This window comes from Balaenoptera musculus, chromosome 7 (genome assembly GCF_009873245.2).
Source record: "Balaenoptera musculus isolate JJ_BM4_2016_0621 chromosome 7, mBalMus1.pri.v3, whole genome shotgun sequence".
Lineage (NCBI taxonomy): Eukaryota > Metazoa > Chordata > Mammalia > Artiodactyla > Balaenopteridae > Balaenoptera > Balaenoptera musculus.
The window spans coordinates 66,521,188-66,539,223 of record NC_045791.1 but is presented as its reverse complement, the minus strand read 5'-3'; the positions used below and the strand labels follow the sequence as shown (position 1 = coordinate 66,539,223).

Here is an 18,036-nt window from a genome sequence, read left to right as displayed (position 1 = left end):
TACTATGTTCAGATTTCCTTCAAATCATAGGCATCTCTGTTTGACAAGTTCTAACAGAACTCAGTCAAGGTGAAATCCAGACAGCTTTTGCTGCTAACAATGTATTCATACAGCATATGATCTCTGTCTGTTCAGGCTGCTTCTTGCTCTTGTCTCAGAATAAAAAAGGAGTGCTGCTTTCCTGGGGTATGCCATTTGAGAAAGAAAGTAACCTAACACTAACTGCAGGCGGGGTCAGAGTGATGTAACAGGAAGCTCTGATGTTTCCCTTCTGCTGCTGAGCACATACAATGTGACAACCCTTCCAATCTACTCAGAACAACCCTCTCTCTCCAGCAGAGAGTGTCACCTCCTGCTTTAGATCATCAAGCTCTGCTAACTGGACCTCACCCTGCCTGCAGGGTTACACTGCAAAGCTTTCACCCTTCCCCACCTTGTCTGGGGGTACATTTCTTCTGCGGAATCTCAGAAAATCAAATTCCATCCTAAGAATATTTCACCAAGAATTTCCTTAGGAGCTGTGCTGGGTAAGTGCATTATTCAAAATAAATATATTTATTCGGAGTCGTATTCTCATGTAGTTTGACAATGTTTCTACTATAGAATTTAGTTAGTGACATTGAAATTATGTTGAAACAATTCTCATTTATTTCGCATGTTAGAAAAATGAGAGTATATCTCCCCAAGATGTACACAATACCTATTACTGCTAGATAATATTATGTACAGTGATATTCTAGAAAAATAAATTTAGGAAGTAATAAAACATCTAAATGGATTAAAAGGCATACTTTTGAACAAATATCTTAATCAGGGAACAATGCTTTTTAAAATTAGCTCTACTATTAGCTAAGCTTAAATTTTGACAGCTGGAAAACATTTTTCCCCCAGGAAGAGTCTTTAAACTTTCCATATAATCAGTGTTCTAAAAAGGGGGTGAAAGTATAACTACTGATGGGGGGTCTCAGAGTCTCACTCTGTAGTTGAACACGATGGAGAATTAAAAGAAAAGGAATCACTTTGGATTTATTATATTTGTCTTCTATTTGCCACTCACCCTTATTTACACATACATCTCTAACTATTGAACTAATGGAATTTTCATTGTTCGCTGTTGCCAGATGTGTCTAAGTCTCTCTTTTACTAACTCTGAACTGTTTCCGCTGTATTGGATCATGGGGTGGGCAACAAAGGAAAAGAAACAACTAGGGTTGAGAAAATGTTGATATTTCTATATTAACTCTAATTTCAAAGCTCTTAAGCTAATAGAATGTGTTACTTCCATTTGTCTGGTATCCCTCTGCAAGCTTTTTCGGGGAGGGTGTGATACTGAGATAACCGTGGGTAAAGAAAAGTAACAAAATATTTCCCAAATGGATATATCAGATAATTAAACAGGGAAATTAAAGTGTGTATTAAAAAAATAATTTCCAGGATAAAACTTACTGAAATGTTGAGATGAAACATCTGTTAATGCTTCTTTCAACAGTACAGACCGTCCTGGACAATTTAAGAACCTAGTATCTACTTAATAAGTTGTTGGTATAGAGACGTGACAAATTTGTTGCTAAGAAAAATTAAATGTCATATTTGGGTTCAAATTATATTAATTGACATAATTTTAATATATTTTCTTACCTAAGTGAAATTATAATCTGCAAAATATCCTTCAGTGGAGAAATCCTGTACTTAATCACCCATAATCTGGCACATTAACGGTGGACTACCAACACATTCTGAGTAATGCCTTCATAATTTTCTACTCAGTTTTTCCACAAATTTCTCCAAATAATGGAAAGTTCAATTAAGTCTTATTTTTGTGATTCTTTAAAAATATTATGGCTGGTTTCCTATCTCCTGTCATTCATTAATTGTACTGAGTTCCCTGACACATTTGTAGAAACGGATAGTGTTTTTAGAATGTGACTTTGTAAATAGCCATTAGATAATTAGGGGAAGAAATGGAAAGAACACATTAAATGCCTAACCCAATGCCATGGGTTAGTAACAAAAATTAAAATAACATTGTTTTTAATTTAGATTATTTTCTTACAAAGAGGTATTACATTAATATTGTATTTTATAACAAGGAACTCCCTCAAATTCTCTAATCTTTATTTAATTGCTAGCCAAAACCCCATAATTTTCTTTAAATTATTAAAATAATTTAATTTATTTTTTGTAACTATTCTAATAGTATGGTTTATAATCTTTATTTTCAAAAAATACTGTGGAAAAACACTAGGCAACGAATATTGAGGGTCACTTGGCAAAGGTTTATTATTTGAGAAAATAATTGAAAGTTTGAAATAAGAATTCATATTATTAAATTCTACAGTTTGCTTTCTTTAATGGTAAGAGAATATCAGAGCATCAATGCATGTTTTCAGCCATTAAGAATTAATTTACTTTTCTGGATGGTATTACCCTGTAGGATCATAAAATCAATATACAGAATCTAATTCCAGTTCTAAATATGTAAGATAAAAATACAGAATTGAGAAATCACATGGGTAATGTGAGCAAAAATATGTTCTACCTGCAATATTTAGATATCTTTAAGAATATGCTTTTGGTTATTGCTACAAGTTCTTTTTTCCCCAGTATATCTTGGCATATGCCAAAATATTATTTTGTTAGTTAAAATATGTAAATTTTTAGAATATATAAGAGTATTCATTCACTTTGAAAAAAATGAATAACAAAAAATTAAATAGAAATTGGAACTGGGTCTGTAATTTTAAAAACTATGTTAAATGAATGGCCAAGGTATATGTACTTTACTCATTGGTGATGCCTAGGACATACTGAAGTTTAAATAGAGTCAACACCCTAGTATACTGTGAGAACCTTCACATTAACCTGTACATATTTTATCATTATTTTATGATATTTACTTCAGTAAAAAATTCAAAATAATATTAAGACAAAAGTTTACCTTATAAGCTTTATGTTAATGTGGAAAAATTCTTTGATAAACACATAAAAACTAATCAGAATTCAGTTTATAGTATTATTACATATTTCTAATTTAGATATTTGTAACCATTATAACAATATTTTGTTTTCAACCTTTAATTCCATGGTTAAAATTTGATAGTTACTTAATTTTTAAGAATTGCCTTAGAGACTGCTATAGAACAATTAAAATAAACCTTTTAAAGATCTAAATATGCATTCACTAAACAAAACTTATTTCATACTCTATGTATGACTTTGAACACAGCTTGAAAAAATAATGGTTTTTAGAGATACCATGATAATGGTGTCAACATTTCAGAAAACAAATATATTTAAAGGACATTATTTGACATCTTTGGCTTTATTCCTTATCTTTGTTTAGGATTCAGAGAAGCTTTTAAACCATAAACATAAGATACATCATTGCAACAGTGTTAAAGACAGACACTCAAAGAGTGTAGTATCTCTTAGTTCTTGACTTGTAGTATCTCTTAGTTCTTGACTTAGACTATCAGAGAATATACTTAAGATGGAAAATCAGTACACACCTATTTAAAAGATTTGTCTGTGTCTTGTTTTGAAGTCCATGGATGCACTATATAAATGTTTATAATTTCTTAGGAAATCTCTCTTTTTCTACCAAAGTACTACTACCATGCTGCACTATTAAATTTAAGAAATACTCTCATTTAGTATCAGAAAATGTTCTGATGCAATTAGGTGGAAAACAAATACTTAACCAGAAACACAGGTCTATATACTAACCAGATATCTCGATCATTTTCCCATTTATTCACATGGACAATCATACTTGCCCAAATTCTTTCATCAGTAGTAGTTATGCAACTCAAAGTAACTGGATCGTTTTCACACCTTAATTTTAGTTTATCTACTTATAAGTTGGTTTATAATTTTGAAGATATATAGACTTAATTAGTGTAAAATTGAAAAAATAATATAGAATACATTTAATTGTAAAATTTGGAATATAAATATTGAACTAGTGTGATTTAAGAAAAAAGAGCATATGATTAGATATATGATAATTAAATCAACAAACCCCATTTAAATAATAGGAAAGATACTTTATACATCCTATTGCCATTCCAATTTAAATAATTTAAACTTTTTGTCCTCAATAAATCCAGATTATTATTTTCTCATGTCTAATTTGGATTATAATATTGTTCATTAAATCAGATTAGATCAAATAATCTGTATTTTTCCATATTTGAGTAAACTTAAAATCAAATTAGTTTTTAAATTTAATGTTATTTACAAAAAATGAAGAAATGGATTTTAAAGATCCAATAAAAGTCTTCTTAATGTTAAAAAATAAAATGGAATCACTCGCTGTGAACTGAGTTAGGGTCTATGTTTATTAGGTTACCAGAATTATTATCAGATGATAAGTTGCAAATACTTTCCTAGAACATGTTTCTTCCTCTTTTTCCTTTAAATTAGTTTACTTAAAAGAAACAGTATTATACAAAACTAACACAATATATTGTTGTTTGCAAAAATGGTCAAAAGAGTGTATTTACTTTTAAACATAAAAGTTTAATTAACTGCATCATATGTTTTCTACCTTATTACCAATTAAAAGGACAAAAACTCAACTCAACCCAATATAAATCTAAATGAACAGTTAACCAACCCAACCCTGTGGTATTGAGGCTATTGCTTTATACTTTATTGAAGTTGTTGGATGGAGCCCAATTTTTAGTGAAATCTTATTCCTTTTAACATGGAACATATTTTTTAGATAAAAAATGTTAATATGGCATAAACTTTTGTATAAATCTGTCATTATTCCTCTATTTAGGTTTAGGTTAACCTGAACTCAATTGTGCTTCTCATAAAACCATAGTGACTTGTGAGCATGTCATTTGGTATATTAAATAGCAGTGATATAGTGAAATAGCGGCTAGCTGGTTTACAAGGTGCCCCTCTCCTTCCAGCTTAGTCAGCTGGGGGGTCATTAGCATATTCATGAACACATAAGCTTGGTTTTATCAATCAAAACTAAGATAAATTTGTCTTATATCCAAGCACTGATTTCATACATTTTGCAAATGAGCATTATTTTGAACCCATAACCATTAGTTAACCTAACACCAATTATTATGCAGATATTTGTGCATGAACCTCAATTTTGCTTCTCTTCCAAGGATAACTTGAAGGGAAAATTGGAACTTCAGTAAGTACTAGAGAAGAATAAGTAATGTTATAGCAGAAAATAAGGAGGATTAAAACTATGGGGAAAGAATGTCATCAATACAAAACTGTTGATTTTTTTTCTTAATTCTGTTATTTTCAAATGTGAGGCAAAATAGGAGACTTGCTTTTCCTTAAATAATGCAGATCTAATATTAGGGTAACATGCTTAAATGTTTTATTAATCAATTTACATATGTCTTCTTTAAAAATCTATTTTCAATGAAATTTTTTTGGTTTTAAATCTTTTTTTTTTTGGACATGCCAATATACTTGATTAGCTAAGGCAAAAAATATAACTTATGGATTCGTGTTTTAGAAATTTAGATATAGTTGTTGTTTGAAGCAATTCCCTGGAATGGAGTACATTTTAGACAACAATCATATCACATTTAGTAAGGATATTGCTACATTTTAAATCTGTTAAACACAATTTCGTTAAACTCCCAGTTAACTAACTAAAATATCTTGGTATTATCAGGTTTACTTGGGTAAATATATTTATTGTCAGCTTTGCTTTTTGGTCCTTGACATTATTAGATAAGGATGAATTATTGGATGAAGGATGCATTATTGGATGCATCTATCTTAATACCCCTGAGGCACAAAAACTTTTTAAATTGTTTTTTCTGCCTCAAACAGTAGAGTCTGCCTTCCCTGCTGCAGCATTCCCACCAGAAGTCAGCATGGGTGAATTTGTCCACACTGCACTCATACAAGATAACCCCCTTTTAAAGGGTGGCTTGCTGCTCCTGATTTAGCTAATTTCTTTGAGGGTTTGCCATGTGCTATGGACATTATTAATTACTCATGTATAAACGCATTTAATCTTCCCCAAAGCCCTAGCAAATATTATTGTCTTTGTTTGCAGGTAAGAAACTCCAAAACCAAGGCACAGAACTCCTAAGTAATGTGCCAAAGGTCATATGGTTATCTTAGTTCCCCTTTCTCTTCTGTAAAATGGAAGTGATTAATCACATTGCTTTATAAGGTTTTGTGAGGAATCCAAGAAACAATGCATTGAAAATGTTTAGCACAGCACTTGGCACGTAGTAGGTATTCAACACATTTTAGTGCTCATCATAAGTCTTTTGTGAACAAGATTGAGGACATAACTTGTGTCTATGCAAAAGCTCATTCCAAACAATCAACATACAGACAATTAGAATACATCTTCTTCATAGGACAGGGAAAGTGAACAAGTGTGATTTGTAATCAGTTTTTAGACTGATCACACTTTGCCATCATCATATAATATGTGCCAGACCTAATAAAACTGACATTGTTAATCACCATTTCTACAGAGCTTGAGCACCTAAAACGTATCTTCATGCTAAGAATTTTAAAGGTATGTTATACAGAAATTATTGTTTTTTTCTTTCTTTTACACATGAAGCCCAGTGAAGTACATGGTGTTCCCAAAGTCAAATGATATCATTGATAAAGCTCTGATTTTAACGTACATCTACCGTGACTCTGAATCCTAACTATTTTTTTGCACTATTATATATTATCTATCATTAGATCTCTACTACTAACATTGCACAAAGTTGGATAAGCATAATGATCCACCAGATTTAAACTCAGTTTCTTCTAACATAAGATAATAAAAGTAAGTTTATTTATGTTATGTGGATTTTGCGGAATATGGTACATTAGAGATAAATTTAGATGTTTGTCAAGAAATTTTTAGTTTTGACTACTTATAGCAGCTGTAGAAATCAAAATTTAAAGAACATTTAGAATGATCAAATTAAACTTCATTTGTAGGGCTCCAAGTTTTTGGTGGTTATTTTCTTTTTGTAAAAATATCTTTATTACAGGGCCTTCTTACTACTGCCTAATGGCAGACACTTATATTTTCTTATGTATTATATTTCAGAAATAAGATGAAAGAGTACTTGTGCAATAGGATAGTGAACATTCATTTAAGTTTTGGTTTAAGATAATTTATTCTAAAAATCTGTTTTTGAATATTTTATGAATTATGGTCCATATTGAGAATATAATGAAAACTACAAACTTTCTCCAGAACAAAACCAACTAATCTACATTCATAGGGACTCACATTTTGCATACAGTTGCATGAGTTTCATGGGATCTCCCTTTTTTGGATCCATTAAGAGTTCTGGATCTCATTTATGAAACTTGCTAATTAATTCAAATGACAATTTTTCTTCTGAATGAGGTAAATTATATGTATATATTTTTCAGTTACTTCAGATACTTTTATAAGTACCTATGAACTCAAAAAATAGACATGAACATCAGAAACAAATGGCTTATAAGATTATTTCCATCAACTAGAGGGCAATACTGCAATTATTTCCATCAACTAGGGGGCAATATAATTGTAGGTAGAATCCGCAATTGGTAATTTTCTATCTCCTCTCTGTACCCTCCTCCGTTCACTATGTTTCTATACCTACACCTACACCGACACCTTTGGACCCTCCTCCAAACCAAATACTCAGCAGCTACTTTCTGGCCTCAGATAGTCAAGAGTAACATGGAAAAAAAATCTTGAAGAAAATTTCTTTCTTTATTGGGAAACCTCAGTGTTTAATCTTAAAGCTTTCCACTGATTGGAAGAGGCCCACACACATTATCAAGGGTCATCTCCTTTATTTAAAGTTGTCTGATGGTAGATGTCAGTCACATCTGCAAAATACCTTCACAGCAGCATCTAGACTAGTGTTTGATCAAACAACTGGGCACCATAGCCTAGCCAAGTTAGCACATAAATTAACCATCATAACTAGTTAGGGGGATTCATCCATATTTACTCTTTTTTCTCCAAAATTATTTAGATTTTTAGATTTGGGAAATTCTTCAAAAATTCCTTCTGGAATGATAACTGGAACTGTAGTGAATTCACTAGTTAAATTGACAAGAACTGAGACCTTAATGTTGTCATCCAGCCATGAGCATGGTTCATATTCTCTAGTTACTCAGGATTTTTTTTAGGGGGGTGGTAGGGCAGTCTGATATGGGTTTAAATGTATGTTAAAGATATATTTAAAAGAAATATATTATAATAAATGTTATAAAAATACATTATAAATGGGGGAGGGTAAAGAGAAATGATATAAGGTTTCCACTTTTTTAAGAAAAAGATAACATACACACAGGATCTCCCAGATTTGCTCTTCCTCTTATCAAGTTAAAATATGTTCTCACTGCAATATATTTTATATGGGGAAATTTCTGTTCACACCAGCATTTAATCTTGTCAGAGAACTGTTGTAGTTTAACCCAGTGACTATGCCATTATTGATATTAGGGGTGCTAGGGTTAAACAGCATGATCTTCAGTTTAGAAAGCACTCACAATGTGCCAGCCTCTATATTAGATGTTAAAGGTAAGACCCCGGGTCTGGACAACATCAGCTCCACCTCAGTGCAGTGTAAGACAGTGCTGATTAAAGTACCTATTAACTCTTAAGCTATACTGCTGGCCGCCACTCTATTTTTCATTTTGTTGCAAGATCAGGACTGAATGCCTTAACTAGGGTGTTTCTAAAATGACAAAACCTGATAAATCAGATATTTTCTGCATATATTTATTATATTTAAGAAACCTTGGATTATAGATTAAAAGTAGAAAAAACCCTGAAATAAAGAACAATCTAATGGATTCTACTTAACTCACAATTGTATGTGCTTTGATATTCTGAAATATCTTCTTTTCAACTGCTTCTGACATAACTTTGACATTTTAAATTTTAACAGAAAGATTTCCTTGCATCTAAATCCACCACAAATGTCATGGTCGTGTAGCAGAAATTGTTCATTTTTTAGACAAAAAGAATGTGGTTAAAGAAAGTGATATCATTAAGAATAAAGTTTGAAGAATGTTTGGTTTCATTAATTTGAACAGGAAGGTCTTCAAATGAGATATGAGCAAGTTTTAAGGTCTAGAGCAAACTGAGAGGGATGTAATCCATAAATGATTTTCCTAAATATTGCTTAATATTTTAATTAATTGAATTCTTCACATGAATTAACTTCCTTAATTATACACTTTCCAAAAGGATTTCCTGTACTGTGCTCCATGTTATCAGTTCAAAAATTATTAGAAGACTTACCAAGTCTTTTGATCATAAAATTAATATATGTCCATATTTAATGAACCAGATTCCAGCCTACTTCCTTCAAAATAAATATACCAAAATCAAAGAGTTTATGTTAGAGTTTTTGTATAACTCAAACATCCTTCAAAAATCCACTGATTGTGTAAGTTTCAGATTAACCCTGAAAGCTCACAGTTCACTAAGTTCTTAACTGTCACAACTCTAGTACCATAAGACACTACATATTTAAGGCTACATATTCTCAACTTTCTCAGTTATAGTACCATACATATCATAAAAGACTACATGTTAAAAACTTTTAATGTTACATGTAGTTTCTGAAGCTAGAAGCTAGAATAAGCTAAATAAATCTAGCCAATGAGATCCTAACTTAGAAATAGGAGACTCCAGCTCAGTGTGTCTTCAGAGGGTTTCGTTGAGTGTAACTATGATGTAGGTCTTGAAATAGCGTGTGCTCTAAAAAAAAAAAGTTAGATTTTTACACTGAGACAACACTCTGCTCCTAATTACTCAAAATCATTTAGACTTCAAGGATTGTCCTACATCTTGGTCTATGTTTTTCTTCCACACATAACTGCATAATTTTATTATCACAAAAGGGAAACAGTCTGTAAATACAACGTGTAAGCTTTTCTATCTGGAGAGCTATCACAGTATATCAATTCCAATTTAACTAACTCCTTGGAATTAAATTTGTAGTAAACAAAGATCAGGGAATTCCCTGGCGGTCCAGTGGTTAGGACTCGCGCTTTCACTGCCGTGGGCCCAGATTCAATCCCTGGTTGGGGAACTAAGATCCCGCAAACTGCAGGGCGTGGCCAATAAATAATAAATATACAAATAAAACAAAGATCGTTGTGTATCATATTACTTTACCAATACAAAATTATAATAGAAATTAGTGAAGGAATACTTACTTGAATGAATTGAGTAACTTTCTAAGTTTATTATGTCTTCTTTACTCTTAATCAAACATGCATCATTATAGCACCTGAATATGAAAAAAAAAATGCTAATAGCTCTTATTTGTGGGTGTGTATTTCCTGGATTCCGGATTTTAGTAGCTCTTCTTTCTTTTGTTGAGTCCTTCACCTCCAGACAAGTTTACTTCTTGCTAGTACTTCTGATATCAATTGGCATAAATTTAAGGGAAGGTCAACACATTATCTAAGAAAGGCTTAAAACTTATCTGAGTTCCTTTTAATGAGCATAGAATGCTTTTCTCCCAGATATCCATATGCCTAGGTCCCTCTCCTCCCTGTAGTCTTTGCTCAAGTAAAAACTTTTCTATGGGGCCTAAACTAATCACTATTTAAGATAAACCTACACCTATACCACCACAACCCTACTGTTCATCTTTAGCTATTTTAGGATGTTCTTGCTTTTTCCTATAACACCAATCACCTTGCAACAAACCATCTACTATAACTTACATATTTTCTGTTTTTATTTATTTTCTGTCCATGCAACTAACATGTAAGCTCTACAAATACAAGCACTTCTATTTTTTTTTTTTTACTAATATATCCTAAGCACTTAAATAAGTGCCTGCACTAGTAGGTGCTAAAGATTGCTTAATAAATGATTAAATGAATGAATATGTTTCTTTCTACCAGTCTCCACAGAAAACTAGTAACTCTGTGATTTTGTATGCAGTACACAGTAGATGTCAGAGCTGAAATTCTGAAGGTGTTAGAATCACTACACATTGCCAAAGAGAAAATATTCAGAAGCTAATTACCATTTCATTATTCTTAGGTCAACCTAATATTTACCCCTTCACTGTCTTTGTAAAGGAAAATAAATTAATAAAGATGCTTTCGGTAATGTATTTAGTGTTCAGGTTTCACTGAATTCCAAGGCATGACCTTTCAAACTGGGGTAAATGAGAAGGCTGGTCAGTGTTTTAACACAAAGTGTTGAAGCATTTCCCCAAATGGCCAAACAATGGCTGAAATTGGCAGAATTTCTTGTTGAAACTGGCAGACTTGCCCACTGTTGCCTCCCAACAAAAGTCTTCCTCCATTTCTTGTTGCCTTTTTGGACAATAGCACTAAAAAGTCTATAGAAGGAGAAAAAAACCCTTAGCAGTGAAATTGAAAGAAAGTAAATCAATCTTTTAATAAAGCGTATAGGGTAGAATACAAATCCTGTTTAATTGCCAAAAAATTATACCTCTGTTTGATAAGTGAAGAGTTACATATTTGTAATCTATAATTTATCAAGCTTTTAAGTGTTGATTTATAAATATTTAAAGATAATTTTAAAGAGTGCCAACTGTCAATGCCCTTTCATCATTGTATAGCTTTGAAAGTTTTCTAAACTTAAAGCCAAAGGGCTATTTTATAAATTAAACTACATACTTGTCATTAAATAAAATCATGATTTGCTTGAAAGCCTAATGATGAATTTTCACAAAATGTATCTTTTAATTGACACAACTCATAAGTTATAACAATACTTTTCTTTTCTAATTAAGATTCTCCATGTGTTTGAGACACATATAGCTAATGTTATTTTCTTTTAAAACAGGTGTTAGTCATTCATTCACCTAGAAATATCATTATTGAGTTTTTTTTTCTTCTGAGTCTAGAATGTATATCATTCAGGGAAATAATAATATTCCTTTGAGAAAAAGACTGATTCTCAACATATGTCCATAGTATTCAGGAAAAAAATATGTGTATAAAATGTGTCAAGGTTGTAACTTTACTGTCCTTCAGTATATTATCTAATATGACTGGATTTTAAACCACAAGCAACAAACTAGTTTGGATTAAACAACTCTCTGTCCTCAGTGAATTATTGTTCAAAACATAAAAGTAAGTTGTGAAATAGCTTCTTCTTTAAGTCTTCTTGAACTTTCTGACTTTAATGTGGTATTATCGAATGGTAAACTTATAATAAAGTTACTATTACAAAACATAAATGATAATAATACCCTAACAAAAATTGAATTTGTTTTAAGAATTATTCTACATTCAATTAATTTCTGGTATGTTTATATATAACATGACAATCCAATATTCTACATTTTCTTTGTCCCAAGTAGCTTAAAAACAACAATAATAATAATAAAATAAAGCTGAAATCAACAATAACTTTTAAAAGACCAAAATGTGACAATTTCTAATCTAGAAGGGCTTGATGAAATGGTGGAAAGGGCACTTAAAATATGCTTTACATATTAATAGAATAATAATAGAATTTTCAGTTCAAGTACTTTGCACTTAAAATGGGAGTGCAAAAATAACTAATTTCTCACAGTGAGTGGAGACACTTCACACTTTCTCAAGCTAGAATCAGTCCCTACAATGAAAAATGGGTACTCCCAGTAGTCCTGTTCAGAAAAAGGCAATGGCAAAACACTTGTTTACTCTCATCTAGATTCAGCAGAGGCACCATGTATTCTTGAGAGCCTTTTCTAATAGAGTGTTACTTGCAGGATGAAAAAGCTCTTTTGAAGACTGAAAAATTGTCTAATACTAAATTAAGTCTAAAAAAATTGCTGTCAAAAGAGTTTCACTAATTATTATAATTGACTCTTCATTGCACATTGGATTTAAGGGTATAGAACAAAATTCATTATCATTTTTAGTAGTTCTTCAGCTCTTATATACTGGATCTCCTTGACTCTGTTAAAGTGTCTCTATTCTAGAGGCATAGCTTGCTAGCCTATAGCATGGAATATGACCATAAATCAATTTTGTAATCCATGATGTTGTCCACAAACGTTACTAGCCATTCTCTGATTAGTTCTATTTTAACTAATTCCTCTTACTTACTAGCTCCTCACCTCATTTGTTTCTAAAGGAGTGGATGTGCTCTCCTTGTTTACATGGATCTTATTTTTTAATTGCATATTTTTAAACATATAATTTAAAAACTATACAAATCCTAAACTTTTCTGCCTTGAAGTAAAACCACGTCAGGTCTGGTGACAGTGTCTGTCAAGGTGAAAGGTTTAGAGATTCAACCAGAAGTTGATGAAACTAGAAATGAAAGGAACAAGGTTAGGGAGTTAGAGACTAATCAGGAGAACAGAGAACAGGAAAGATTCAGAAAAATTCTCATTCAGAGACCAAATATATATGACTGTAACAATGTAATTCACTTAGTAATTATTACTTACTGAGTCAAAAAACTGATATAAAGCCACAGTGAGGGATGGGACTGTAAGTAAAATAAACCAGAAAAATAAAAGGGAGTGAATAGAGTAAAGAGAGGCAAAGAGGGAGAAGATAAAAGGAGAAGCTATAAGAGAAGATAAATTGGTTCAATAAGACATAGTATTTGCCAGAAAGGTTAGGAAATAAAAATCCAGCACTGAACTGCATCAATTAAGATGTGGAGATACTTTGGATACATGGTCATGAACAAAAAGTTAGTATACAAATACCCTCCAGCTGCTTGGTATAACATTTTGGATATGAAAAATTTACCTGCTCTTTTGTTTGAAGAATGGAGTTGAGTGTTAAGCCTAAGGGTTATTCCTTCTGATAAGAGGTGAGGAGAGTTTATGAAGAAGTTGTGAGAAGCAAATACCACCTCCGGGTACCAGGTGGTACCACCTCCATGATTACCTGGATGGTAATCATGTTCTAAGACTTGGGCCCAATTAGTCAAGATAATGACTCTACTTTTAAAAGGGGAGGGTTCATAGAGACTGACCCGCTGGGAAATCTTAGTCTGTCTAGGATTGTTTCTGTAAAAGTAGCCCAGAAATTAGGCTACATTAATCATACCACATTTAAAACAGCAGAGCTTATTTGGTTAACTGCAAATCTCTTGGCTCATTCCAAACCTACCAAATCAATCTGGGGTGGCTCAGCACACAGAGGGAGGTGATACTTAAGTGAGTCCCATGTGCTCTGAAAACCACTTTCTCTTTACTTTACACTGCATATTGTGAGATAAGAGATGATAACCTGATTAGGTTCAAATTTACAGTAACAAAATAAGACGGAACAAGGCACATGTTTAAATCAATTAATTTTCTAAATAATGAAACAATAAGTATAAATTCACACTGAATTACACATAAATAACAAGATATGTATTGCTTTCCCTTCTAATTCTGGCTTTGAGAATTATTAGTTTCGTGATTTGAGGTGCACATTTTCCATATCTGAATCATTATAACTTAATAGTCTTAGAAACTTGGTAATAATCCAAAATACAACTTTACTGACCCTCTCCTTTTTCACTGGACTCAGGGGGTAAGTACACACACACACGCACACACACACATACACAAATACTCACACATATACATTGATTCACAGGTTGTTCATCATTGGTGTTCCAAAATTCCCTCCATGCAGCTAAGAAACTAACCTAAAGTCAAATAGAATTCACACACCTGAATCGTATTTGTAAAATTCACAAAGTGTTTAAATCATACATATTCTATGATTTAACTGTGAAATCTTAAATGGGGTCTAATCTTAACAATATTCTGACAAAAGGAAATGAACTTTAAAATTGAATGCGTGCTGTGTGAGGCATCTCCATCTCCCACCCAACATCCCAGACCTATCTGAATTACATTGCGTTTTTATGTATTTTGATCCACAGATCCATAACAAGTACATGATTCCAGAGTAAGGAATCACACTCTGCACATTGTCCTACAAAAGCTTTTTAAACTTTAAAATTTTCATGCATATGAAAGATTATTAAAAATACACTGCTCGGGCTTCCTGGTGGCTCAGTGGTTAAGAATCCGCCTGCCAATGGAGGGGACATGGGTTCAAGCCCTGGTCTGGGAAGATTCCTCATGCCACGGAGCAACTAAGCCCGTGCGCCACAACTACTGAGCCTGCGCTCTAGAGCCCTCGGGCCACAACTACTGAGCCTGCGTGCCACAACTGCTGAAGCCCGCGTGCCTAGAGCCTGTGCTCCACAACAAGAGAAGCCACTACAATGAGAAGCCTGCGCACCGCAACAAAGAGTAGCTCCCGCTCACCACAACTAGAGAAACCCTGCGTGGAGCAATGAAGACCCAACACAGCCAAAAATAAATAAATAAATAAATTTATAAAAAAAAAAATACACTGCTTAAATAAATAAATGCCTGTATACCTAGAACCCATCTTTTCCATCATGTTCCTCCCTGATTAAGTCACATGTATGTCCCCAGAAGTAAACCATTAGCCTAAACTTGTACTAGTCATTCCCTTGCTTTACTTTATGGCTTGACCACCTATATATGTATTTCTAAGCAATGTATTATTTAGTGTTATGTTTTTAGTTTTACTTTTATGAAAGTGGAATACTTCTGAATATAGTCTTTGGAGACTTGCTTCTTTCATTCAGCATTATGTTCCGAAGATGCATCAGTGTTAATGTGTGTAATTGTGGTTTTGTTCTTTTCACTGCTGCAGTGTTCCATTGTATGAATGCACAATGTATTTATCTTTTCTCCTGCTGAGGGACATTTGGATTGCTTCTACCATTTTGCTATTATAAACAATGAAGCAATGAACATTTTTTAAAACATATTTCCAGGTACACGTGTTTGAGTTTCTTTAGGGAATAAATTTATGAGTGGGATTTCAGGATCCTAGCAATTCATGTACCAATTTACAGTCCCACCAACAGTGTATGAGGTTCCCATTACACCACATCCTTTCCAATACTTTGTATTACTGTCAAACTTTTAAATTTTTGCCAGCCTGGTAGATATAACATAGTATCTCATTGTGGTTTTAATTTGCATTGCCCTAATTATGAATCACAGCAAATCTACACATAAAACAAGTTAAAATTTTCCTCTGAAATATTTGTTTCTAATTGGGTAGCAGTGACTTGCTGTTGTAGAATTATTTTTTGCTTATAATTATTTAAGAAAAGGACTATTTTTGGTTAGGTGGTCCAGGGAAAGGAAAGATTGTTTTATTGCTTTTAAAACTGGGTATGTGTGAATGGCATTTCTCATCATGATCAAGAACATAGATTGATAATGCCTAGAATCATACCCCAAATTTTCCATTTCCTTTTATTCAAAAACCCCATCAAATACATATCTTCTTTAAAAACAGAGAGGAAGGGACTTCTCTAGTGGTGCAGTTGTTAAGAATCCACCTGCCAATGCAGGGGACACAGGTTTGAGCCCTGATCGGGGAAGATCCCACATGCCGCGGAGCAACTAAGCCCGTGCGCCACAGCTTCTGAGTCTGCGCTCTAGAGCCTGTGCTTGGCAACAAGAGAAGTCACCGCAATGAGAAGCCCATGCACCGCAACGAAGAGTAGCCCCTGCTCGCTGCAACTAGAGAAAGCCTGCACGCAGCAACGAAGACCCAGCGCAGCCAAAAATAAATAAAAATATATATTAAAAAAAAAAAAAATAGAGAGGAAGAAAGTGAATACTTCCATTCAGACGCATGTGTGCTTTTTAAAAAATAAACTTTATTTTTTAGAGTTGTTTTAGATTCATATCAAAGTTGAGTAGAAGGTGAAAGATTTTCCATATAACCCCTCTCCCAACCCTCCTCTATTACTAACATCTCCCACGAAAGTTATACATTTGTTACAACCAATGAACCTATATTGACACATCATGCCCACTGAAAATACAGTAGGATTCACCGTTGATGTTGTACATTCTATGAGTTAGGACAAATGTATCACGACAAGTATTATGTGTTTTTATAATATTTTGACTATTCTAAATCATTCATGGAGCTTACAAGTCTCCTGAAAGAGATAATGTCTCTCTTTCTACTGTTGTAAAAATTATTTCTAATACATAAAAATATCATAGAAGGCATTGGAGTTTGTGTCTTTCATGTAATTCCACATTTTGGAAACCACTTGATTGCCCTTATATCCAGTAGCTGAATTTAACTAATATATTTCTTCAAGATTCTGGTTTCCTCTTAATAAATACACTTAGGTTTGCATTTTTTTTTCCAGCTTGATTGTTGTGCTTCACCACGGCAAATATCAAGAAAGTTTATCCAATATTCTTACATAATATATTTATTTTCTGTGTTTCTAAGGTTTAGTTGATTTTGATTTCATTGTCTACTTCAGTCAGTGGTGCTAATTCCACAAAATTAGCTTTCTTTTGAGTTTTCTCTAGGTATCTCTATCATTTTCATTAAGGCTTTATAATATTTTCTTTGTATCCTCTCTTCTTGGATATTAATCTATTTTTTGGTACTACAGATACTGATATTTTCAGAGGAAAGTGGAAGTAAGACCATGCTAACACATACATTATATTTTATTAATACGTGCAATGCATTTACTAACCAAAGTTAGCTCATCAATAAATTTACTGATAGTCAGAAGTAATTGCTGACATATTTGTTTTTTACTTATTCCCTATCACCAAAAAGGTGCAAATATTCTTTCACAGCATTTTCAGCTGGGACGAAAAATAAAATTTCTAGATAATAAAATTAAATTTCATTTTAAAAATGAAATTTCTAAAATTTCATGCAGAAAAAAAAAAAAACGCTCCATGGTCATGTCTATTTCTAGTGGCATTTTCTAGCAAGTTGGGAAAATACTCAAAATAAACTTCAACTTTGAACCTTGTGAATTCCATATGAATGCCAGTAAAGCCTGAGACTGACAGGAGTTTTTATTTTTTCCAAAAAAGCTTGCAGAAAATTCAGATTCTAAATATATGTGGAGTGTCTATTGGTGTAAAAATACACAACTCTTTAAGATGACGAGATCATGATCCTAATTACAACATATACTAGACAATTTATAATATATAATAAATTATTAAAATATATGAAAGTGTGAAA

General features: G+C 32.6%; 1 protein-coding gene across 8 annotated transcripts in view; it reads left to right on the top strand.

Annotated features, from left to right (window-relative positions):
* Window positions 1-306: 306 nt before the first annotated feature.
* The window catches only part of CALCRL (calcitonin receptor like receptor), a 103,680-nt gene continuing 85,950 nt past the window's right edge, over window positions 307-18,036 (top strand). For all 8 annotated transcript variants that reach the window (XM_036858404.1, XM_036858403.1, XM_036858407.1 and 5 more), the window contains exon 1: window positions 307-527. The gene's annotated coding sequence lies outside the window, so the exon portion shown is untranslated. The remainder of the gene's footprint in view (window positions 528-18,036) is intronic.